The sequence below is a fragment of the Salvelinus alpinus genome, unplaced genomic scaffold (genome assembly GCF_045679555.1).
Source record: "Salvelinus alpinus unplaced genomic scaffold, SLU_Salpinus.1 scaffold_40, whole genome shotgun sequence".
Lineage (NCBI taxonomy): Eukaryota > Metazoa > Chordata > Actinopteri > Salmoniformes > Salmonidae > Salvelinus > Salvelinus alpinus.
The window spans coordinates 977,957-1,005,154 of NW_027255981.1; the positions used below are offsets into that span (position 1 = coordinate 977,957).

Below are 27,198 nucleotides of genomic sequence, written 5' to 3' on the forward strand. Positions count from 1 at the left end.
TGTGTGCAAATTAGGTAGGATAAGGGAGGTAAAGGCAATAAATAGGCCATGGTGGCGAAATAATTACAATATAGCAATTAAACACTGGAATGGTATATGTGCAGAAGATGAATGTGCAAGTAGAGATACTGGGGTGCAAAAGAGCAAGATAAATAAATACAGTATGGGGATGGGGTAGTTGGATGGGTACATTTACAGATGGGCTATGTACAGGTGCAGTGATCTGTGAGCTGCTCTGATAGCTGGTGCTTAAAGTTAGAGAGGGAGGTATGAGTCTCCAGCTTCAGTGATTTTTGCAGTTCGTTCCAGTCATTGGCAGCAGAGAACTGGAAAGAAAGGCGGCCAAAGGAAGAATTGGCTTTGGGGGTGACCAGTGAGATATACCTGCTGGAGCGCGTGCTACGGGTGGGTGCTGCTATGGTGACCAGTGAGCTGAGATAAGGTGAGGCTTTACCTAGCAGAGACTTGTAGATGACCTGGAGCCAGTGGGTTTGGCGGCCAGCCAACGAGAGGGCCAGCCAACGAGAGCGTACAGGTCGCAGTGGTGGGTAGTATATGGGGCTTTGGTGACAAAACGGATGGCACTGTGATAGACTGCATCCAATTTGTTGTGTAGAGTATTGGAGGCTATTTTGCAAATGACATCGCCAAAGTCGAGGATCGGTAGGATGGTCATCTTTACGAGGGTATGTTTGGCAGCATGAGTGAAGGATGCTTTGTTGCGAAATAGGAAGCCGATTCTAGATTTAATTTTGGATTGGAGATGCTTAATGTGAGTCTGGAAGGAGAGCTTACAGTCTAACCAGACACCTAGGTATTTGTAGTTGTCCACATATTCTAAGTCAGAACCGTCCAGAGTAGTGATGCTGGATGGGCGGGCGGGTGTGGGCAGCGATCGGGTGAATAGCATGTATTTAGTTTTACTTGTATTTAAGAGCAGTTGGAGGCCACGGAAGGAGAGTTGTATGGCATTGAAGCTTGTCTGGAGGTTAGTTAACACAGTGTCAAAAGAAGTGCCAGAGGTATACAGAATGGTGTCGTCTGCGTAGACGTGGATCAGAGAATCACCAGCAGCAAGAGCGACATCATTGATGTATACAGAGAAGAGAGTCGGCCCAAGAATTGAACCCTGTGGCACCCCCATAGAGACTGCTGAGCTGTTTGTTTGAACGTCAACAAAATACATGTTGGTTGACACTTCATGTAATGGCAGCTACTGTATATGAACCAAACAAATAGCTGTTCATGCTGGACACAATACTTGTCCTTACTGCTTATGACAATGATCACTATAAAATTATTTTAAATATTTACAGTATACATTTTAAAAGATAAGATGCACCCAATAAGATACATCATTGGTTAGACCACAGCCTTAAACTCAGGAAATCAAGTTGATATGACAAAACTTGAAATATATCATTAGTTGATACAACTAAGTATTTTAAGTGGGGCAACTCATCTTTTAAGGTTTCATTTCAGGAGCTCTAATTGAGGTATCACCAACATGTCAAAAGGAGACAGTCGTTAAAAGGTGAGACGTGAGGATTTAGTACAATGACGACAAGTGACCAAGGTCGACAATGACACAGCGACTCAGAAATAATGCGGTTATCTAATTCAGGACATAGTTTACAGTCAGAACTAAACAGGCGTGGCAGTTAAACTAATGGCAAAGGCCTTTTTAACCCTTTTCCTGAGCTTAAACTCTACCTCCACAGTAAAGACTGGAGAGTTGACAGAAGATCCGGCTCAGTGAATGTCACCTCTCTGCCCTCCTCTATCCCTCGCCTCTCATCTCTCCAACCTCCCCCTTGTCTGAGTCTGCCATCATTGAGAGGGCGATGCGCTTTGATAACCGTTGCTTTCCTTCGCTTCCTTCCCCTATAACAACTGTCACACAGAGATTCCAGTGCTGTGTCTCAAATGGCACCCTATCCCCTATATTGTTGCAGTAAAGTAGTGCACTATAGGGAATAGGGTGCCATTTGGGACACACACACACAAGGTGTCAGCCTTGCACCCAACGTACACAGAATCTCAGAGGGTGCATTTCAGAAACTGTTAAGCTACCATCTACGTTATGACAGTGAATAATGGCAATATATATGTACAACTACAACATGTAAGTACAACTAAATATATGCGCAAGATGTGTGCATAATTGTATTTTTAGATTAGATAAAAGCATCATCTAAATTCCATATTACAATGTGATAATTCCAAAACACCATCTCAGCTGTATGGCCTAATGGGAAACACTTAATAAATCACTTAAAAAAAGGGTACCTTTTGTAAAATGTTACCACATCGCAACACATTCATGCAGAGGTTGTGGGGAGGATGTGAGGAGGTCGTGTGGCTAAGCAGAGGCCTGTTTTACCGCGGTGCAGCTGTTGTATGGTTGCTCTATGTACCGTTTGCTACACAAAGCATCTGCAGCGGGCGTTTAGGCAGCACTCCCCTGTCCAACTCGGAGAGACTTGCAGCTCACTACGGTTTGAACGTCCCGATGGGACAAACAATGACACTTTTCTCGATCAACCTCTTTCTCTCAACTGCTCTCTCACTTTCTCAACCTCTCAACCTCTGCCTCTCCCCCTCTCTCAAGCTCCCTCTCAACCTCTGCCTCTCCCAAGCTCTCTTAACCTCAACATCCCTCTCTCTCAATCTCTCTCTCAACCTCTCTCTCTCTTTCTCAACCTCCCTCCATCCCTCAACCTCACGCACTCTCAACCTCTCGCTCTCTCTCTCAACCTCTCTTTCTCTCAACCTCGCTATCTCTCTGTCTCTCAACCTCATTCTCTCTCAACTTCGCTCTCTCTCTGTCGCTCAACCTCGCTCTCTCTCAACCTCTCTCTCTCTCTCAACCTCGCTCTCTCTCTCAACCTCGCTCTCTCTCTCTCAACCTCGCTCTCTCAACCTCGCTCTCTCAACCTCGCTCTCTCAACCTCGCTCTCTCTCTCTCTCAACCTCGCTCTCTCTCTCAACCTCGCTCTCTCTCTCTCTCAACCTCGCTCTCTCTCTCTCTCAACCTCGCTCTCTCTCTCTCTCAACCTCGCTCTCTCTCTCTCTCAACCTCGCTCTCTCTCTCTCTCAACCTCGCTCTCTCTCTCTCTCAACCTCGCTCTCTCTCTCTCTCAACCTCGCTCTCTCTCTCTCTCAACCTCGCTCTCTCTCTCTCTCAACCTCGCTCTCTCTCTCTCAACCTCGCTCTCTCTCTCTCAACCTCGCCCTCTCTCTCTCAACCTCGCCCTCTCTCTTTCAACCTCGCCCTCTCTCTTTCAACCTCGCCCTCTCTCTCTCAACCTCGCCCTCTCTCTCTCAATTCAATTCAATTCAAATGACGTAACAATGTACATATTGCCAAAGCTTATTTTGGATATTTACACAATAAAATAAAAAATGAGAATCAAAATTGTCAACGGGACAACAGTAACAACAATAACCAAGTGTCAAAATAACCATACATTCAACAATAACAATAAGCATACAGTAGAGTACATGTGCAGGTTGATTGGTCTGTCAGACACTGTCCCTCAACTTATGGCAGGCAGCAGTGCGCTGCCAACCCACAGCTCTCTGCGTCCTCCCCCAACAGGACTGGTAGCCTACTCTCATCAGAGAGGTATTTGAAACCTTGAATAAGGGTTTCAAATTTGGGGAAATGACACTCTAATTGTTTTATATTTTTGACATTTTGTCAGGAAATGCACCTCCGTCTCAGGTTCTGCTGTTGTGCAGTGGTTGCACAGCCTTTCCTCTACAGGGAGCCAGGTTTTCTTGTGTCTACCCTTCTCAATGGCAAGGCTGTGCTCACTGAGCCTGTACTTTGTCAAGGTTTTTCTAAGGTTTTGATCAGTAACCATGGTCAAATATTTAGCCACAGTGTACTGTCGATTTAGGGCCAGATAGCACTGCATTTTGCTTTGTGTTTGTGCTTGTGTTTCCCAATAAGCAATATGTTTTTTTTGACTGTGTTGTAATTTGGTTTATTCTGATTGATTGGATGTTCTGGTCTTGAGGCTTCAGTGTGTTAGTAGAACAGGTTTGTGAACTCAGCCCCTTACCAGCTGGATGAGGGGACTCTTTTCTTTGCTCAGCTCTTGGCATTGCAGGACTTGGTAATGATATGAGAGGGGGTCACTGTATTTTAGATGTTTCCAAAACTTGATTGCTCTTTTTTGAGTTTTTATTATTAGCGGATATTGGCCTAATTATGCACTGCATGCATTGTTTGTAGTTTTCCTCTGGACATGTAGGAAAATCTTACAGAACTCTGCATGCAGTGTTTCAATGGGGTGTTTGTCCCATTTGATGAAATCTTGTTTTGCAAGTGGACCCCACACCTTGCTGCCATAAAGTGCAATTGGTTCAATGACATATTCAATTCGTTTTAGCCAAATTTTAATAGGTATTCCAATTTGAATTAGCTTTTTAATGGCATAGAATGCCCTGCGTGCTTTCTCTCTCAGCTCATTCACTGCCTCATTAAGGTGTCCAGTTGAGCTTATTTTTAAACCTAAGTAATTGTAGTGTGTGCAGTACTCTATATATTTTGTACCAATTGAGAACTTTGGTCTAATTCCCTGAGATCTGTATCTTCTCTGGAAAATCATTATTTTAGTATTTTTGGGGTTTACTGCCAGGGCCCAGGTCTTGCAGTACTGCTCTAGCAGGTCCAGGATCTGCTGTAGGCCATGTGCTGTGGGTGACAGCAGGCATAGGTCATCTGCGAAGAGTAGGCATTTAACCTCTGAATTGTGGAGACTAACACCAGGGGCTGAGGATTTTTCTAGAATAGTGGCCAATTCGTTGATGTAAATATTCAAGAGTGCAGGGCTCAGATTACAACCCTGACGAAGGACCCGCCCCTGGTTAAAGAATTCAGTTCTTTTCTTGCCAATTTTAATGCTGCACGTATTGCCAGTATACATTGATTTATTATGTCATATGTTTTACCCCCTACACCACTTTCAATAACTTTGTAGAACAGTCCTGTATGCCAAATAGAATCAAATGCTTTTTGGAAGTCGATAAAGCAAGCGTATATTTTGGTATTATTTTGGTGGACATGTTTATCTATCAGGGTGTGTAGGGTGTAAATATGATCAGTTGTGCGATGTTTTGGTATAAATCCAATTTGGCTTTTATTCAAGACATTGTGCTTATTAAGGAAGTTTAGAACTCTTACATTTATAATACTACAGAAAACCTTCCCCAGGTTACTGTTCACACAAATGCCTCTGTAATTGTTAGGGTCAAATTTGTCTCCGTTTTTAAAGATTGGGGTTATGAGTCCTTGATTCCAGATGTCAGGGAAATAACCTACACTCAGGATCAAATTAAACAGTTTTAATATAGCCAATTGAAATTTTGCACTAGTGAGTTTGAGCATCTCATTTAGGATGCCATCAGGTATGCATGCTTTTTTAAATTTGAGGGCCTGAAGTTTCTTATAGAGCTCCTGGTCAGTAATTGGGGAGTCCAATGGATTTTGATTGTCCTTTATAGCTTTTTGTAATCCATTCAACTTCTCATGAATTTGGCGTTGTTCTGCGTCTCTGTCAATTTGAACGGTGTTGTAGAGTGTTTTAAAATGGGTTGTCCATATGTCACCATTTTGTATCGCTAATCCTCTTGTTAAGATTTTTTTCTCTCCCAATTTTTCTCTTTTTCTCTCTCTCTCTCAACCTCTCTCTCTCTCTCAACCTCGCTCTCACTCTCTCTCAACCTCGCTCTCTCTCTCTCTCTCAACCTCGCTCTCTCTCTCTCTCAACCTCGCTCTCTGTCTCTCTCTCTCTCAACCTCGCTCTCTGTCTCTCTCTCTCAACCTCGCTCTCTGTCTCTCTCTCTTAACCTCGCTCGCTCTCTCTTAACCTCGCTCTCTCTCTCTCAACCTCGCTCTCTCTCTCTCAACCTCGCTCTCTCTCTCTCAACCTCGCTCTCTCTCTCTCTCAACCTCGCTCTCTGTCTCTCTCTCTTAACCTCGCTCTCTCTCTCTTAACCTCGCTCTCTCTCTCTTAACCTCGCTCTCTCTCTCTTAACCTCGCTCTCTCTCTCTCAACCTCGCTCTCTCTCTCAACCTCGCTCTCTCTCTCTCAACCTCGCTCTCTCTCTCTCTCAACCTCGCTCTCTAGCTCTCAACCTCGCTCTCTAGCTCTCAACCTCGCTCTCTAGCTCTCAACCTCGCTCTCTAGCTCTCAACCTCGCTCTCTAGCTCTCAACCTCGCTCTCTAGCTCTCAACCTCGCTCACTCTCTCTCTCAACCTCGCTCACTCTCTCTCTCAACCTCGCTCTCTCTCTCTCTCTCAACCTCGCTCTCTCTGTCTCTCAACCTCGCTCTCTCTCTCTCAACCTCGCTCTCTCTCTCTCAACCTCGCTCTCTCTCTCTCAACCTCGCTCTCTCTCTCTCAACCTCGCTCTCTCTCTCTCAACCTCGTTCTCTCAATTCAATTCAATTTGCTTTATTGGCATGACGTAACAGTGTACATATTGCCAAAGCTTATTTACAATATAAAAATGAGAATCAAAATTGTCAACGGGACAACAGTAACAACAATAACCAAGTGTCTCTCTCTCTCAACCTCGCTCTCTAGCTCTCAACCTCGCTCTCTAGCTCTCAACCTCGCTCTCTAGCTCTCAACCTCGCTCTCTAGCTCTCAACCTCGCTCACTCTCTCTCTCAACCTCGCTCACTCTCTCTCTCAACCTCGCTCACGCTCTCTCTCAACCTCGCTCTCTCTCTCTCTCAACCTCGCTCGCGCGCTCTCAACCTCGCTCTCTCTCTCTCAACCTCGCTCTCTCTCTCTCAACCTCGCTCTCTCTCTCTCAACCTCGCTCTCTCTCTCTCAACCTCGCTCTCTCTCTCTCAACCTCGCTCTCTCTCTCGCTCTCTCTCTCTCAACCTCGCTCTCTCTCTCTCAACCTCGCTCTCTCTCTCTCAACCTCGCTAGCTCTCTCTCTCAACCTCGCTCACTCTCTCTCTCAACCTCGCTCACTCTCTCTCTCAACCTCGCTCTCTCTCTCTCTCTCTCTCCCTCGCTCTCTCTCTCTCTCTCTCTCCACCTCTCTCTCTCTCTCTCTCTCTCTCAACCTCGCTCTCTCTCTCTCTCTCTCTCTCAACCTCGCTCTCTCTCTCTCAACCTCGCTCTCTCTCTCTCAACCTCGCTCTCTCTCTCTCTCAACCTCGCTCTCTCTCTCTCTCAACCTCGCTCTCGCTCTCTCAACCTCGCTCTCTCTCTCTCTCAACCTCGCTCTCTCTCTCTAAACCTCGCTCTCTCTCTGTCTCTCAACCTCGCTCTCTCTCTGTCTCTCAACCTCGCTCTCTCTCTGTCTCTCAACCTCGCTCTCTCTCTGTCTCTCAACCTCGCTCTCTCTCTCTCAACCTCGCTCTCTCTCTCAACCTCGCTCTCTCTCTCTCAACCTCGCTCTCCCTCTCTCAACCTCGCTCTCTCTCTCTCAACCTCGCTCTCTCAATTTAATTCAATTCAATTTGCTTTATTGGCATGACGTAACAGTGTACATATTGCCAAAGCTTAATTACAATATAAAAATGAGAATCAAAATTGTCAACGGGACAACAGTAACAACAATAACCAAGTGTCTCTCTCTCTCAACCTCGCTCTCTCTCTCAACCACGCTCTCTAGCTCTCAACTTCGCTCTCTAGCTCTCAACCTCGCTCTCTAGCTCTCAACCTCGCTCACTCTCTCTCTCAACCTCGCTCACTCTCTCTCTCAACCTCGCTCACTCTCTCTCTCAACCTCGCTCGCGCTCTCTCTCAACCTCGCTCGCGCTCTCTCAACCTCGCTCTCTCTCTCTCTCAACCTCGCTCTCTCTCTCTCTCTCAACCTCGCTCTCTCTCTCTCAACCTCGCTCTCTCTCTCTCAACCTCGCTCTCTCTCTCTCAACCTCGCTCTCTCTCTCTCAACCTCGCTCTCTCTCTCTCAACCTCGCTCTCGCTCTCTCAATTCAATTCAATTTGCTTTATTGGCATGACGTAACAGTGTACATATTGCCAAAGCTTATTTACAATATAAAAATGAGAATCAAAATTGTCAACGGGACAACAGTAACAACAATAACCAAGTGTCTCTCTCTCTCAACCTCGCTCTCTAGCTCTCAACCTCGCTCTCTAGCTCTCAACCTCGCTCTCTAGCTCTCAACCTCGCTCTCTCTCTCTCAACCTCGCTCACTCTCTCTCTCAACCTCGCTCACGCTCTCTCTCAACCTCGCTCTCTCTCTCTCTCAACCTCGCTTTCTCTCTCTCAACCTCGCTCTCTCTCTCTCAACCTCGCTCTCTCTCTCTCAACCTCGCTCTCGCTCTCTCAACCTCGCTCTCTCTCTCTCAACCTCGCTCTCTCTCTCTCAACCTCGCTCTCTCTCTCTCAACCTCGCTCTCTCAATTCAATTCAATTTGCTTTATTGGCATGACGTAACAGTGTACATATTGCCAAAGCTTATTTACAATATAAAAATGAGAATCAAAATTGTCAACGGGACAACAGTAACAACAATAACCAAGTGTCTCTCTCTCTCAACCTCGCTCTCTAGCTCTCAACCTCGCTCTCTAGCTCTCAACCTCGCTCTCTAGCTCTCAACCTCGCTCTCTAGCTCTCAACCTCGCTCTCTCTCTCTCAACCTCGCTCTCTCTCTCTCAACCTCGCTCACTCTCTCTCTCAACCTCGCTCACGCTCTCTCTCAACCTCGCTCTCTCTCTCTCTCAACCTCGCTCTCTCTCTCTCAACCTCGCTCTCTCTCTCTCAACCTCGCTCTCTCTCTCTCAACCTCGCTCTCTCTCTCTCAACCTCGCTCTCTCTCTCTCAACCTCGCTCTCTCTCTCTCAACCTCGCTCTCTCTCTCTCAACCTCGCTCTCTCTCTCTCAACCTCGCTCACTCTCTCTCTCAACCTCGCTCACTCTCTCTCTCAACCTCGCTCACTCTCTCTCTCAACCTCGCTCACTCTCTCTCTCAACCTCGCTCACTCTCTCTCTCAACCTCGCTCTCTCTCTCTCTCTCTCAACCTCGCTCTCTCTCTCTCTCAACCTCGCTCTCTCTCTCTCAACCTCGCTCTCTCTCTCTCTCAACCTCGCTCTCTCTCTCTCTCAACCTCGCTCTCGCTCTCTCTCAACCTCGCTCTCTCTCAACCTCGCTCTCTCTCTCTCTCAACCTCGCTCTCTCTCTCTCATCCTCGCTCTCTCTCTCTCAACCTCGCTCTCTCTCTGTCTCTCAACCTCGCTCTCTCTCTGTCTCTCAACCTCGCTCTCTCTCTGTCTCTCAACCTCGCTCTCTCTCTGTCTCTCAACCTCGCTCTCTCTCTCAACCTCGCTCTCTCTCTCTCAACCTCGCTCTCTCTCTCTCAACCTCGCTCTCTCTCTCTCAACCTCGCTCTCTCAATTTAATTCAATTCAATTTGCTTTATTGGCATGACGTAACAGTGTACATATTGCCAAAGCTTATTTACAATATAAAAATGAGAATCAAAATTGTCAACGGGACAACAGTAACAACAATAACCAAGTGTCTCTCTCTCTCAACCTCGCTCTCTCTCTCAACCTCGCTCTCTAGCTCTCAACCTCGCTCTCTAGCTCTCAACCTCGCTCTCTAGCTCTCAACCTCGCTCACTCTCTCTCTCAACCTCGCTCACTCTCTCTCTCAACCTCGCTCACTCTCTCTCTCAACCTCGCTCGCGCTCTCTCAACCTCGCTCTCTCTCTCTCTCAACCTCGCTCTCTCTCTCTCTCTCAACCTCGCTCTCTCTCTCTCAACCTCGCTCTCTCTCTCTCAACCTCGCTCTCTCTCTCTCAACCTCGCTCTCTCTCTCTCAACCTCGCTCACTCTCTCTCTCAACCTCGCTCACGCTCTCTCTCAACCTCGCTCTCTCAATTCAATTCAATTTGCTTTATTGGCATGACGTAACAGTGTACATATTGCCAAAGCTTATTTACAATATAAAAATGAGAATCAAAATTGTCAACGGGACAACAGTAACAACAATAACCAAGTGTCTCTCTCTCTCAACCTCGCTCTCTAGCTCTCAACCTCGCTCTCTAGCTCTCAACCTCGCTCTCTAGCTCTCAACCTCGCTCTCTAGCTCTCAACCTCGCTCTCTCTCTCTCAACCTCGCTCTCTCTCTCTCAACCTCGCTCACTCTCTCTCTCAACCTCGCTCACGCTCTCTCTCAACCTCGCTCTCTCTCTCTCTCAACCTCGCTCGCGCGCTCTCAACCTCGCTCTCTCTCTCTCAACCTCGCTCTCTCTCTCTCAACCTCGCTCTCTCTCTCTCAACCTCGCTCTCTCTCTCTCAACCTCGCTCTCTCTCTCAACCTCGCTCTCTCTCTCTCAACCTCGCTCACTCTCGCTCACTCTCTCTCACTCTCGCTCACTCTCTCTCAACCTCGCTCACTCTCTCTCTCAACCTCGCTCACTCTCTCTCTCAACCTCGCTCACTCTCTCTCTCAACCTCGCTCACTCTCTCTCTCAACCTCGCTCTCTCTCTCTCTCTCTCTCAACCTCGCTCTCTCTCTCTCTCTCTCTCAACCTCGCTCTCTCTCTCTCAACCTCGCTCTCTCTCTCTCTCAACCTCGCTCTCTCTCTCTCTCAACCTCGCTCTCTCTCAACCTCGCTCTCTCTCAACCTCGCTCTCTCTCTCTCTCAACCTCGCTCTCTCTCTCTCAACCTCGCTCTCTCTCTCTCAACCTCGCTCTCTCTCTGTCTCTCAACCTCGCTCTCTCTCTGTCTCTCAACCTCGCTCTCTCTCTGTCTCTCAACCTCGCTCTCTCTCTGTCTCTCAACCTCGCTCTCTCTCTGTCTCTCAACCTCGCTCTCTCTCTGTCTCTCAACCTCGCTCTCTCTCTCAACCTCGCTCTCTCTCTCTCAACCTCGCTCTCTCTCTCTCAACCTCGCTCTCTCTCTCTCAACCTCGCTCTCTCTCTCTCAACCTCGCTCTCTCAATTTAATTCAATTCAATTTGCTTTATTGGCATGACGTAACAGTGTACATATTGCCAAAGCTTATTTACAATATAAAAATGAGAATCAAAATTGTCAACGGGACAACAGTAACAACAATAACCAAGTGTCTCTCTCTCTCAACCTCGCTCTCTCTCTCAACCTCGCTCTCTAGCTCTCAACCTCGCTCTCTAGCTCTCAACCTCGCTCTCTAGCTCTCAACCTCGCTCTCTCTCTCTCTCAACCTCGCTCGCTCTCTCTCTCAACCTCGCTCACTCTCTCTCTCAACCTCGCTCGCGCTCTCTCAACCTCGCTCTCTCTCTCTCTCAACCTCGCTCTCTCTCTCTCTCTCAACCTCGCTCTCTCTCTCTCAACCTCGCTCTCTCTCTCTCAACCTCGCTCTCTCTCTCAACCTCGCTCTCTCTCTCTCAACCTCGCTCTCTCTCTCTCAACCTCGCTCTCTCTCTCTCAACCTCGCTCTCTCTCTCGCTCTCTCAACCTCGCTCTCTCTCTCTCAACCTCGCTCTCTCTCTCTCTCAACCTCGCTCTCTCTCTCTCAACCTCGCTCTCTCTCTCTCAACCTCGCTCTCTAGCTCTCAACCTATCCCTTTCTCAACACCTCCATCCCTATATCTCCATCTCAACCCCTCTCTCATCTCTCCAGCTCCCTGTCCTCCCTCTTGTCTGAGTTTGCCATCATTGATAGGGCTTTGCACTTTGATAACCATCCCCCTCTCTTTCAACCTTTCTCTCTTTGAAAAAAAGAGACGCTTCGCATTGTGACAAGCCCTAAAAATAAATCCCTGCTGTGCCCCTGTAAAAAAAACATACGTATGTCAAAAAAATACTTACTACAAAATAGGCCAGGGGACAACTTACATGTGATATTTCATCATTGTAACCCGTTTGGTGATTGTTAATGCTGATATTACTGTGTTATTTCATCATCCACGTCAAAACCAGGTAGGAATACAAATTGATCACACTGTAAGGTATACAGGACATTAATAAATGTGCAGTGATACAGGACACTGTAATAACCAAAAGGAACTATAGGCTGCAAACTATATGTTACAAAAGGGAGTATATGTCGCAAGGGCACGGTTTATGTCTTTACATGTGTAGGCCGTCATTGTAAATAAGAATTTGTTTCTGAACTGACTTGCCTTGTTAAATAAAGGTTACACATGCAATGACAAGGGAAAGTGTTATGGGATGCCAACGAAAGCAGCAAGACAGAGGGCTTCACCGAGTGAAAAGCATCCAAACGTGAACTGACAACGTATGAACTGCGATGAGGATGAGACAACACAAAACGGAGGTCAAATATGGGCAAAAATAAGAACAGAAGTACCATGTTGGATCTTGCAGTGTAGTATTGTTCTTCCACGCAGTCCAAAAAATCGTCAGAGTCAGGCTGTTTAGTAGACAGACCAAGAAAATACAGATTATTCACAGTCATGGGGTATTTCAAAAAATTATCACACACACACAGTTTAAAAAAAAGTTGTGTTTAAGTTCTCTGAAGAGATGGGATGAAGGTTGGGTTAAAAAAAATATAAAAAATTAAAAAAACACATAAGGGGTGAGAGACTCAAAAGACTGGCCAAAAGGATACCATGCAAGTGGGGCCTTCAGAAAATAATCTTTCATGGACATGCGCTTCTAAAATAAGTGACCGACCTTCCCCTCCAACCAAAGCACATCAAAGACAGAAGTTGAGAGAGAGAAAAAGCGTGGTATTACAAAGCCTACAATTTTTTTGTTGATGATAAAAATAAATAAACTCTCCTTGCAAAAAAAAATACAAATATATTTAGAATAATGTTTTTTTGTTTTTTTAATTTAACAAATTCTTTAGTCCCCCAAATGTGTGTGTGTGTGTGTGTGTGTGGCTGGGGGGGTTATAAAAAAAAGCCTAAAAGAAGAGAATACTTCAAGACTGGAGGATTGGAAGGTACTGTGTACAGGACTTGATGACTGATTGTTGATTTACACTCACACACACACATTCAAACACTGCTACATTTAAACACTGTTCAGACTAGGTTAGATATTTAATTGGAAGGGTTAGAAAATGTATTTAACAACGTGAGACTCTCACCCCTTCGGTATTTTGAAGTCAACATACAAACTACAACTCATATCTGTTGACTGTGGGTACGTCCCAAATGACACCCTATTCCATATATAGTGCACTACCTTTGACCAGGGACAATATGGTGTCATTTGGAGCGCACACTCTGGGTTTCCTATATATCTTTGTATGCAGGCGTCTGTCGTCGCTATTATACCGCATACAGTTAATATAGTCTATATAACATATCACCAAATACTGTAGTATGCCTCATCCAAAATACAATGCACAGTTATGGTATGAGAGCAGTGCAATAGCAATAGCAGTAGCCATGGAAATTGTGAGGTTCTGAATTTAACCAGTCGTTATTGTTGCAAAGCGTGATTTGGTTGGTCGAAAAGTGTGAAATGTTGATGGGCATGTGTTTGTGTTTGTGCGTGTGTTTGTGTGTGTGTGTTAGGAGAGTCACTCACTGCTGGTTCGTGATGAGGTTCAGTCTCCTTCCTAAGCAGGGGATCAAACTTGACTTGATCGACTATCAGTGTCAAAAAATGAAACACAGAGAATTAAACAAACTGCAGTACTAAGAAATGAACACACAACACATTTCGAAATATAGTCACAGTGGCCTGGCAATAAAAAAAAATAAAAAACTGCATGCGTCGAACAGTAACATTAGCACAAAATATCACTAAAGATCACTTACGGGCATATTACTACTAGTGCAGGCACTTTCCCTCCTATATAATCCCTGTGGGCACTGAGTCAAAACTAAATGGCAAAGATTAAGACCCTCAGATATAGAGTCCCTGAATGAACAGTAAGCAGTTCCCCATGCGCCTTTTGCACATGCAGGGCGAATATTCAAGTCTCTTGGAAAGTGATGCTCAGCGACTCAGTGAGTGACAAAAAGGAGAGCTGGAAAGATAAGGAGCGAGTGTGGGGGAGAGACAGAGAGAGGAAGGAGTGGTTTTCCATACTTAACCAGAAAAGGTCATGAGAAGGACTGCTCGGGAAGAAATTTGAAAAGGCTTTCGTTACATTGTTATAAACGTGACATTATAGATGTCATACCCAGTCACAATGACCTTAGTAGATGTTAGATTGTGGCTACTCACTTGATGCAGTCGTAAATAAAAAAGGTTTTTTATAATTTCAGCCAGTAGTTTTGAAAGTAGCGCTCACAACCCAAAACGGGTCCCCGAACATTGTGCACAATTGCGTACAACATCAGTGCATGTGGGGTGTGCATGTTGGGCTCACCCAGCAACCTCATTGGACAATACTGTGCTGACCTGATCCCGCCTCCCACTTTAACCTTGCAACCTTATTGGACCTCATTCCACCTGCCAATAAACATTCTCTATCAAGTTCTGTTGTTGCAGGCTAGCTCCCGTTGTAGGGTATGGTCCCATCAGACTAATATGCCAAACGAGCAAGCAAATGTTATAAAGTAAGTTTAAACAACGGAAAATGTACACTTCTACAATACATGACCATAAGTTTGTGGACACCTGCTCGTCAAATATCTCATTCCAAAATCATGGTTATTAATATGATGTTGGTCCCCCTTTGCTGCTATAAGACTCCGTCTCATGCTACCACTAGAGTGAAAGCACCGCCAGCATTCAAAAGTGACCAAAACATCAGCCAGGAAGCATAGGAACTGAGAAGTGGTCTGTGGTCACCACCTGCAGAACCACTCCTTTATTGGGGGTGTCTTGCTAATTGCCTATAATTTCCACCTTTTGTCTATTCCATTTGCACAACAGCATGTGAAATTTGTCAATCAGTGTTGCTTCCTAAGTGGACAGTTTGATTTCACAGAAGTGTGATTGACTTGGAGTTACATTGTGTTGTTTAAGTGTTCCCTTTATTTTTTTGAGCAGTGTATATATATATATATATATCATACACACACATACATTTTTGTAATAATGACAATTGCAACAATACTGAATGAACAATGAACACTTTTATTTTAACTTAATATAATACATAAATACACACACACGCACGCACACAGCTCTGAAGTGACAATGATACTGAAGAGTCTGCTTAGGAGACAAATACTCTCAACTGTTTGAATAAAAATTTAAGTTACCTGTGATGAATGTTGAAAACAAAAACTTTAATTTCTATATGCAGGAAATCCTATTTTAATAATGGGCATGGTAAGAATTGACAACCAAAGTGTGAGTCATAATTCCCATGACACCTTCTAGCAAAATCTGAAAAGCGGTTCCTTCATTTATTCCATAGGATATTTTTTAATTCACTTAAAATAAGGTCTGTGTTTCGTGTAGGCTTACATCACCGTGCCAATTTTATAACTGTGTAGATATCCATAGGACAAGGTAACTCTGATCAATATTGGCTAAATATAAGCGAAGATAAAAAAAATTGTAGAGTGGATTTATGAAAATATGTTGACAAACATTACCTTATCCTAGTGAGATTTACACGGGTATCAAAACGTTGAGGCGGTTTAAGCCTGCACGAAACACAGACCTTATTTGAAGTAGATCAAGACATTCTCTATGGAAGACATGAACGGTAAAATAATGAAGGAACCCCTTTCAAATTCAGCCGCAAGTTATTACAGGAATTATAACGCGTCAACTATTTCTCTCTAAACCATATACCTTTGACTAATCCGGAAACTATCACCTCGAAAACAAAACGTTTATTCCGTTCCGTATTTTATCTAACGGGTGGCATCCATGAGTCTAAATATTCCTGTTACATTGCACAACCTTCAATGTTGTCATAATTACGTAAAACTGTTGCATATACCCTGACTCTGCGTGCAATGAACGTAAGAGAAATGACACAATTTCACCTGGTTAATATTGCCTGCTAACCTGGATTTCTTTTAGCTAAATATGCAGGTTTAAAAAAATATACTTGTGTATTGATTTTAAGAAAGGCATTGATGTTTATGGATAAGTACACATTGGAGCAATGACAGTCATTGATTGATTGTTTTTTATAAGATAAGTTTAATGCTAGCTAGCAACTTACCTTAGCTTACTGCATTCGCTAACAGGCAGGCTCCTCGTGGAGTGCAATGTAATCAGGTGTTAGAGCATTGGACTAGTTAACTGTAAGGTTGCAAGATTGGATCCCCCGAGCTGACAAGGTTAAAAATCTGTCGTTCTGCCTCGTTCCTAGGCCGTCATTGAAAATAACTTAACTGACTTGCCTAGTTAAATAAAGATTAAATAAAGGTGCATTTTTTATTTAATTTTTTATAAAAAAATCGCCGCCCCAAAATACCGATTTCCGATTGTTATGAAAACTTGAAATCGGCCATTCCGATTATTCGGTCGACCTCTAATCTGAATGGCTTTCCAAGAGGTGTTGAGTATTCCTGAGTGGTTTAGTCTCCGTCCTGAATTAAAGTTGCTTGAAAATCAGAGACAAGGTTGAATTATTTCTGTTCATCATTGATTCCCAACCAAATTTACTGAGCTTAAGCAATTTTGACAAAAATAATGGACATATGTTTCCCTAAGAGTTGTGCAAAGTTGGTAGAATATTATTCACAGCTGTAATGGCTGCCAAAGATACTTCCACCAAGTATTAACTCTGGGGTGTGAAGACATACGCAATCAAGACATCTTTGTTCTTTTATTTTAAATTCATTTAGAAATGTTTCTATCATGTGGAGTAGGTTGTGTAGATCTGTAGGTAAAAATTCCAGTGTAATCCCTTTTTATATGTAATTTTAAGGCAGCAAAATGTGAAGACTGTGCAAGGGGTGTGTAGAAAAATATTCAAGACCCCTTCACTTTTTCCACATTGTTACGTTACAGCCTTATTCTAAAATTGATTTAATTGTTTTTTTCCCCTCATCAATATACAGCGATTACAGCCTTGAGTCGTCTTGGGAATGGTGCTACAAGCTTGGCACATCTGTATTTGAGGAGTTTCTCCCATTCTTCTCTGCAGATCCTCTCAAGCTCTGTCAGGTTGGATGGGGAGCATCGCGGTACAGCTATTTTAAGATCGCTCCAGAGATGCTCGATTGGGTTCAAGTCCGGGCATTGGCTGGACCACTCAAGGGCATTCAGAGACTTGCTTCCGAAGCCACTCCTGCGTTGTCTTGGCTGTGTGCTTAGGGTCGTTGTCCTGTTGGAAGGTGAACCTTCGCCTCAGTCTGAGGTCCTGAGCACTCTGGAGCAGGTTTTCATTAAGTATCTTTTTACTTTGCTCCGTTCATCTTTCCCTCAATGCTGACTAGTCTCCCAGTTCCTGCTGCTGAAAAACATCCCCACAGCATGATACTGCCACCACGCTTCACCGTAGGGAAGGTGCTAAGTTTCCTCCAGACGTGATGCTTGGCATTCAAGCCAAAGAATTCAATCTTGGTTTCATCAAATGTGAGAATTTTGTTTCTTATGGTCTCAGAGTTCGTTAGCTGCCTTTTGGCAAACTCCAAGCGGGCTGTCATGTGCCTTTTACTAAGGAGTGGCTTCTGTCTGGCCACTCTAACATAGATGCCTGATTGATGCAGTGCTGCAGAGATGGTTGTCCTTCTGGAAGGTTCTCCTATCTCCACAGAGGAACTCTGGAGCTCTGTCAGAGTGACCAAGGCCCTTCTCCCCCGATTGCTCAGTTTGGCCGGGCAGCCAGCTCTAGGAAGAGTCTTGGTAGTTCCAAACTTCTTCCATTTAAGAATGATGGAAGGCATTGTGTTCTTCAGGACCTTCAATGCTGCAGAAATGTTTTGGTACCCTTCCCCAGATATGTGCCTCGACACAATCCTGCTCTGACATGCACTGCCAACTGTGAGACCTTATATAGACAGGTGTGTGCCTTTCAAATAATGTCCAATCGATTGAATTTATCACAGGTGGACTCCAATCAAGTTGTAGAAACATCTCAAGTATGATCAATGGAAACAGGATGCACCTGAGCTAAATTTCAAGTCTCATAGCAAAGGGTCTGAATACTTATTTACCCCCTGCCCTGTATTTATGTTTATTATTTTTCATAAAATTTGTAAACATTTCTAAAAACCTGTTCTCGCTATGCCATTATGGGGTAGTGTGTAGATTGATGAGGATTTTTTTTTTAATAAGGCTGTAACGTAACAAAATGTGGAAAAGGGGAAGGGGTCTGAATACTTTCCGAACGCACTGTATATAGCGTCAAGAGGTAAGATCAGAGATCTGTATATAATGATGAGATGATCATGTTGTCTTGTCCATTGCGGAAGGCAGGCGACAAGTTTAGATTTTGGCGCGAGTGAAACCTCTCGCTTCATCTCTTCCTCTCTGGAAAGACCAGTATAATGTAACGACAATCAGCGATAACGATGATGAGAGAAGAACAAGAATTCAAACCGTCTTGGCAGCCGGCACATACATGCCAAATGGCACGCTATTCCTTTTATAGTGTACTACTTTTGACCAGACCCCTATGGACCCTAGTCAAAAGTAGTGCACCATATAGGGAATAGGGTTCCATTTGGAACACATTCCACAAGTGAGTCACGTCTTCCTAGCAACCTTCCACATTTCCCTGATTAAAAAGGCTGGTGTAAAAATAACACCACTGAATGTCGCACTTTGATGGCACGTGTAATGAAAATGACCCTCCCTTCCACTAAGCCATGTGGGGAAAATCATTAGTTGGCTGCCAGTCTTCTTCTGTGTCATGACTATAAGAAATGGCTGCCCATAGTGCACTAATTACGAGCACAGCCCTAGTGCACTATGTAGGGACCAGGGTGACATTTGGGGGCCGCCAAGGTAGTCCCAGGATGGCTTCCACTGTTATTTATTTAGCAGTGTGTCCTCCCTCGCGCATCAGAGGACATGCACTTTACTTTATGTGAAGGGCTCACGGTGGAACTAACATTTCCAGGGCACAAAATGGCAGTTGAAGGACGTCCTTCACTGCCTGGTTGTTTTTGAAGAAGAGACTAAAAGCATTTAGAGCCAAACCGTCGGAAGCCAAGGGCTTCTCCAGCACAACTTAATCTTGGGACATAATATAGGACCATTCTTGTCTACATTTTATTCATTTAGCAGATGCTCTTATCCAGTAGTGAGTGCATACATTTTCATACTTTTTCGTAGTGGTCCCCGTGGGAATTGAACCCACAACCCTGGAGTTGCAAGCGCCATGCTCTACCAACTGATCCACACGGGTCTACCGTTATACTACCTGATGTAAACATTTTACAGTACTCAAATGGTAAAATGTATCATACAATGTAGCTTTAGCAAGGACCCAATGGTATCACACCATTCTCCACGTCAAACAACTTCAGCACATGCCTATTTCTGATGTTACACCCCAACACACTTCCCATGCACAAACGTAAAGACAACTAACCACACATCTATGTCTGTGTGCACACAATCTCAATTACCAGAGCAAGCAAACACACCCATATAGGCCCACAACGCGCGCACGCACACACACGGTACCTCTCTGCCAACGGAAAAGCGTGGGAGTCGCCGAGATAGGGGGACAACGGGTTGAAACACACCCCAGTATGAGCCAAAGCAACCTCTTGTATTTCAACTAAGGGCAAAGGAGAGAGGCAGAGACACTCAGCCCAACTGATGAGAGGAGTTGAGGAGGAGTAGGGTGAAATTGCCCTTAGATGCTGATCTTCGGTCAGTTTTGCAATTCCCCCACTAATGGTTAAGGTTAGGCTTGGGGGAAGGGAAGCTGATCATAGATCTGTACCTAGGGGAAACTTTACCCCGGAGCAGTTGATGACAGGGAAGGGGGTGAAACGGCCTAAAGAATTCCTTTAAGGCACAGAGTCAACACCTACAGTCAGTTATTATGGGCCTTGGACAATGTGACTACTGCCAGCTAAAGTGACAGTGCAACTTTTTGGAATGAGTCATGCGTACATTTGATGAGACGATGTTTTGAGGAAATGTAAAAAATTAAAAAAATTAAAAATTGCAGGCAGCTAAGAGGCTAATTAATGCTTATGCTAAGGCTAATACATCTTTAAAATTCAAACAAACATATATAGATGCTGTATAGTATTATACATTCTGTAATTGTCTAACAAATATGCATTTAAGTGTGCCAATGAACAAGACAGAATGTTCAGTCAGTGTATTCTAGTGTAATATTGACAAAGATAAAAGTACCGCTGAGTGTGAACACCGTGGCTTTGAATAGCAAAAGCCCTCCCGTCAAACTCTTGCTGTGCATTATACACAGACTAAATTGACCCCTAAAACCTACAGTGACAAAATGTTCTGTATGACAAAGTACAATGGATGCTCTACAACCAATGATCGTCCTTTATAGTCAATTAAAATGATTTAGGGCCTTGATCAATCAAAACCAGTAACCAGGAATACAGGATAAGACAAAAAAAATCTAAATTATGACTATTTCCGCTGTGAGAATTGATGTCACCATTTAAAAATGGCGACTTCAGAGGCAACCTAGCCTGGGTGCCAGTCTGATTCTGCTATCTTGCCAACTCCTTATGGAATAGTTATGCCAAATGTTTGGATTGACACTGAGTGTCAAGGAGTTGGAAAGATTGTATTAACAGACTAGCAAAGGTTACCGGTTTTGATTAAAGGAGGATGTGTCCCGTGAGTGTCTGCAGCTGTACTGTACCTCCTCGGGCTCCTCGGGCTCATCATCTAAGTGGTCGTCGTAGGAGGAGTGGTCCGGGTCGCTGGCCTTGTCCAAGAGCTCGATGGCCAGCGTTCGACTTAGAGGTTGCGAGACAAAGGGATGCTGGGAAAACATCAGGGGACAACAATGAAGCCGAGTTCATACTGTAGGATAGCCTGGTGTCGGATCTGGTTGTGCAGTCTTGCCAACTCCTATGGTTATTGATGGGGCAATGACCATAGCAGTTGGCAAGACAACACAAACAGATCTGGGACCAGACTAACCGTAGGAGACTATGGGCCAGATTCAGTCAAGAAAATCCACGTGTCAGATAGATTGCATTATGAGAAATGCAATCGAGTAAAACAAATTAATCATAGCTCTCAATTATTTAAAAAAAATACATTTCCTGCTGTGGTTGTTCCCTCTTGAGCCAAATAGCAGTTGAATAAAAATAGGAGTTGGCTTGGCTTGGGGAAAATGTTATCTAAGATGAGATAAGATACAACTTTATCCATCCCCTTAGGACAATTAGATTCAGGGCTAAAGTGGTGCATCTGATATGTACTGGCATACAAACACTAGACAGACAACACATTTAGGCTTACCCAAATATGGGCATACGGTGCCATTTGCCTCAGACAAGCACGACACAAGACATTATCACATTTGTATTACATGCCTGTGCAATAGATTATTAAAAGGCTAAAGAGTAATGTGTAAAAAGGCACTTTAAGTGAGGTAGACCTAAACAAGATTTCTAAGATAAAATGTAAAAATGGTTGAGGCTGTAAGAGTTAGGTGGGTTCCTCTGTCCCAAGTTTATTTGAGTAATAAGCATGGTCGAGTTCTAAGAACACAAACCGCAGGCTAATAGTAAATAAGAGTTGCTACGTGGAGACTGAAGCACTTTCTACAATTGCGACATCCTTTTTTGGACTGTTAAATAAATGTTTAACCATTGATTCTTTAAGAATCTTTAAAATGCCTCATGAGCTCAGCTCAACTGTCGTACACCACCAGAACCCAAAATGTAAGCTTGTTTTACTTGAAAACATACACTGTATAGCCTCAAAACGCATTACTGGGGGCAAAATGCCCGCCCTCCTGGACACCTACACCACCTGATGCCACAGGAAGGCCAAAAAAAGAATCAAGGACATCAACCACCCGAGCCACTGCCTGTTCACCCCGCTATCATCCAGAAGGCAAGATCAATACAGGTGCATCAAAGCTGGGACTAAAGACTGAAAAACAGCTTATATCTCAAGGCCATCAGACTGCTAAACAGTCATCACTAGCACATCAGAGGCGGCTGCCTATAGACATAGATTAGGATTCACTGGCCACTTTTAGAAATGGATCACTAGCCACTTTAATAACATTTCAGTATCTAGCATTACTCATCTCAACTGCGCTCCACGCTATTCTACGGTATCTTAGTCACTTTAATTGTGTGTAAATATTCCATCACCCATCTCATATGTACAGTTGAAGTCGGAAGGTGACATACACCTTAGCTAAATACATTTAAACTCAGTTTTTCACAATTCCTGAAATTGAATCCTAGTAAACATTCCCTGTTTTAGGTCAGTTAGGATCACCACTTTATCTTAAGAATGTGAAATGTCAGAATAAAAGTGGAGAGAATGATTTATTTCAGCTTTTATTTCTTTCATCACATTCCCAGTGGGTCTGAAGTTTACATACACTCAATTAGTATTTGGTAGCATTGCCTTTAAATTGTTTAACTTGGGTCAAACATTTTGGGTAGCCTTCCACAAGCTTCCCACAATAAGTTGGGTGAATTTCAGCCCATTCCTCTTGACAGAGCTGGTGTAACTGAGTCAGGTTTGAAGGCCGCCTTGCTCGCACACGCTTTTCCAGTTCTGCCAACGAATTTTCTATAGGATTGAGGTCAGGGCTTTGTGATGGCCACTCCAATACCTTGACTTTGTTGTCCTTAGGCCATTTTCCCACAACTTTGGAAGTATGCTTGGGGTCATTGTCCATTTGGAAGATCCATTTGCGACCAAGCTTTAACTTCCTGACTGATTGATGTCTTGAGATGTTGCTTCAATATATCCACATCATTTTCCTACCTCATAATGCCATCTATTTTGTAAAGTGCACCAGTCCCTCCTGCAGCAAAGCACCCCCACAACATGATGCTGCCACCCCAGTGCTTCACGGTTGGGATGGTGTTCTTCGGCTTGCAAGCCTCCCCCTTTTTTGGTCATTATGACCAAACAGTTCTATTTTTGTTTCATCAGACCAGAGGACATTTCTCCAAAAAGTACGATCTTTGTCCCCATGTGCAGTTGCAAACCGTAGTCTGGCTTTTTTATGGTGGGTTTGGAGCAGTGGCTTCTTCCTTGCTGAGTGGCCTTTCAGGTTATGTCGATATAGGACTCTTTTTACTGTGGATATAGATACTTTTGTACTTCCTCCAGCATCTTCGCAAGGTCCTTTGCTGTTGTTCTGGGATTGATTTGCACTTTTCGCACCAAAGTACGTTCATATCTAGGAGACAGAACGCATCTCCTTCCTGAGCGGTATGACGGCTGCGTGGTCCCATGGTGTTTATACTTGCGTAATATTGTTTGTAAAGATGAATGTGGTACCTTCAGGCATTTGGAAATTGCTCCCAAGTATGAACCAGACTTGTCGAGGTCTACAATTTATATTCTGAGGTCTTGGGCTGATTTCTTTTGATTTTCCCATGATGTCAAGCAAAGAGGCACTGAGTTTGAAGGTAGGCCTTGAAATACATCCACAGGTACACCTCCAATTGACTCAAATTATGTCAATTAGCCTATCAGAAGCTTCTAAAGCCATGACATCACTTTCTGGAATTTTCCAAGCTGTTTAAAGGCACAGTCAACTTAGTGTATGTAAACTTCTTACACACTGGAATTGTGATACAGTGAAATAATCTGTCTGTAAACAATGGTTGGAAAAATGACTTGTGTCATGTACAAAGTAGATGTCCTAACCGACTTGCCAAAACTATAGTTTGTTAACAAGAAATGTGTGGAGTGGTTGAAAAAATTGTTTTAGTGACTCCAACCTAAGTGTATGTAAACTTCCAACTTCAACTGTAAATGTCCAAATGCAATCAACAGTTTATCATTAATACAGTGAATGTCTAATACATGTTTGATGACCAATTCCTAAGCCTGGTTCGCTCTGTAGTAAATTATAAATGATGCATAGCAATGTTGAACTCAATGAAAATCATGCAATGCTCATGGATTGTAGTAATTATACATATTTTGTAAGCTGGTGTAGGCAATATTCCCAAAAGGAATATGATATAAATTGTAGTGGTAGCACTGATATACAATTATTCCAGTCACTGTACAAGCATCTCAGACTTGATATAGCCTACTACACACATTGAATATAAAAGCACACACACACACACACACACACACACACACACACACACACACACACACACACACACACACACACACACACACACACACACACACACACACACACACACACACACACACACACACACACACACACACACACACACACACACACACACACACACACACAATGTGAAAGCAGAAGGTGCTATTCACAGCCAAGCGCAATTAACAGCTTGTCAATCATCGCCAGGTGGCGATTACACACTCACCAAATTGCCATTATTCATCATATTGAAACACACACATCAAAGAAAACAGTTGGACGTCTGGACTCCTTACCTAGTTTGATGTACCCGTTGTCTGTCAACAGTATGTTTGCTCCCTTTGTGCAGATAAAATAAAATTACAACTTCAATGGATTTGCAATTGCATAGGCCTATGTAAGCATTTAGTACGTATATACATATTTTTTCTCAACAACGTATCAAATGTCTAACTAACTTGTATCTGCACATTGTCAATGCAGTTTCATTCATGCAGCAGTCTCTTAACAAGGCTATCTATCGAACGAAACTTCGCATGGGAACGACCAAACGGGAAAATCCTGAAGTGACTTTGAAAGATGTCTTGTTGGGGATTAAAATGGTGGCTATTAGTGTCAGAAATGTTTTTCATAATGGCTATTACCCGTCTATGCCAAGAAATTCCTGAGGAACACCCAAACTACTGCAAATGTTTTTTTGTACATGTCTGGGTGAAGGTGTTGTTGGTCTACTTGTGTGTATGTACAAGCTTGTGTACAATTATTTTCTTGAAGAGGACAATCAACTCTATTCGATCCTAATCTACACAATGCATTCCTGCTTGAAATGGTTATTGTCCCAGTCCCACCGTACCTTTGTGCACTCAATTCTATGCAATGGAACCTGTCATTTTCCCACCTTACCTTTATGTCTCTGTGCATTTTCCCTTTGTTGTGTAGATAGTAGAGACCCTGTGAAGGGAAAAATGCAGACAGTGAGTCAGTCCATTGACCTCTTCACAAATAATATCCCATCCTAATATGGTGCCCTTTTTAAGCCAATTCACATTCAACTAAAATCAGCCACATACCTTTCCAAAGCAGAACAGAATTGTCATTTTACCAGGAAAGCAATAGTCTGTTTGCTTATTTTTTTGCGATTTGTAATAATGGATTTATTATGATATAATAGTTGTGCGTATGAAAAATCGAACAAATCAATGACAACAATAGTCCTACGATGTTGCTATTGCTAACGGCTGTCTTCAATCTCATTTCGAGCGGATGGATAAAATCGAAAAGGTAAGAGGCAGTTCAAAGGCTTTGAGCTGAAAGACGTCTGTCTGAAGAGGAGTGAATGCTCGAGTGCTGGAGGAGGCAAACTGAATGGACGTACCTGAAGAGTTTCTCGAGACACGTAGGCTATTTGTGATTCTGTAAGAGGCCCCGTCACTGAAAGATAAGGAGAGACATGGTTGGAGCCTGAGAAGCACTGGTGCTTTATTAAAAGGTTCCTCGCCATTGGTTATTGAGACAACATCTGGTACCTGAACTCAAATGTATCATGTATTTCATTAGTATTATTTCAGCTAAATGTCTTATGTGGGCACACATCAGCATTTCAAGTTACATCAATATTGCTTGTTGGTTAAATTTGCCCCCAAAAATCATCAATGTACAGTTTTTGTGTCATTTAACCTAAAAAATAAGGGTTCATGGTGGGCAATGTAGGTTCAGGGTTAACAATTGGATGTTGATCTGACAGCTTTACCTGGCAACGTTAGGTTATTTGAAGGTCATTATTGGGACTCTAGAATAGTTATGACCGGACTGAACAGACCAGGCACAACAGGACCCTATTAAAAACAGAACAAAAATATATTTGCTACTGAATTAGACAAGAGCTAGATTCCTAGGTTCTTCTTAGATTTCAATAACATTTATAGTCCTATACAGTAAATTGCATATTCTCAAATGAGATCGCCTGTATAAACAAATAAAATAACGGTCTATTCAAACATGATCCTCCGGAATTGACTCACATGTCTGTCTGCCTGTCTTCGGTTTGAGTGAGAACACGCAGCGTACTCCATCCTGCTCCAATCCTAGGCTGTGTGGGTGGGAGTGCTTTGGCCATACCACTGAGAGACGAATCTTCTTAAAACGTTCTACTAAGTAGATGGCAAGTCATGATAGCACCAGTTGATTGGGGTCTGATTAAAAGATGCAGTTAGTCACATGACGGAGCTAATTAATCTAACTTTCTCTTAAGGGGGGTATATCAAAAAGCAGGGTCACCAAGTTAGACAGTTGAATCAATTATAACATTCCCATTTTATTTTTAATATTTAACCTTTATTCAACTAGGCGAGTCAGTTAAGAACAAATTCTTATTTTCAATGACGGCCTAGGAACGGTGGGTTAACTGCCTTGTTCAGGGGCAGAACGACAGATTTTTACCTTGTCAGCTCGGGGATTCGATCTTGCAACCTTTCGGTTACTAGTCCAACGCTCTAACCACTAGGCTACCTGCCGCCCCTTTCAAGCTTATCGTTCCAAAAATTTTTGAATTTACTTCCAAATAGTTACACAGGTTAGCTGGCTAACTCATTGATCCTGTTTGATGGGTTCTGACTTCTTAACTTGAAATATTGTTAATCATCGGGTATCCTTTGGAAAGGAGAAGGGCCACAGTCTGGTTTCTACACCAGAAGTTAATGGTTATCTGTAGGAGGAATGTATATGGTGGAGGCAATTAAGGTTGGACATGTGTAAAGGAAAGGCAATCACACGGTTGCGGTCACTGATAAGGGTGGAGAGCTGTGGATTAGTGAGGAATGGGGGCAGAGGTCAGGTCAGGTCACATGACGGGAGAAGGAACAGTTTATTACCCGCATCACTTAACTTCCTACCTAGCAATAAAGACGTCATTTTTAGAGGGAAGGAGGAGACTTCACCCAAATTGGGGTATATATATATACTTGTGCTGGTGGAAACATGTCTTTGTTAGTTCAGCTGTCTGATCCATAGGGTGAATAAACTTGGTTTGAGATGTACTAATCGTCCGTGAGTTAGAACCTAACGTGTTTAAAATCGAAAACTCAGTCTAAAATGACCTCCTTCCTTTATATTCTTTCTTTCATCGGCACTGCCCT

General features: G+C 43.5%; 1 pseudogene; it reads right to left on the reverse strand.

Moving 5' to 3' along the window:
- LOC139566965 (mitogen-activated protein kinase kinase kinase kinase 3-like) overlaps positions 1–27,198 on the reverse strand; it is a 94,095-nt pseudogene that overhangs the window by 21,961 nt on the left and 44,936 nt on the right.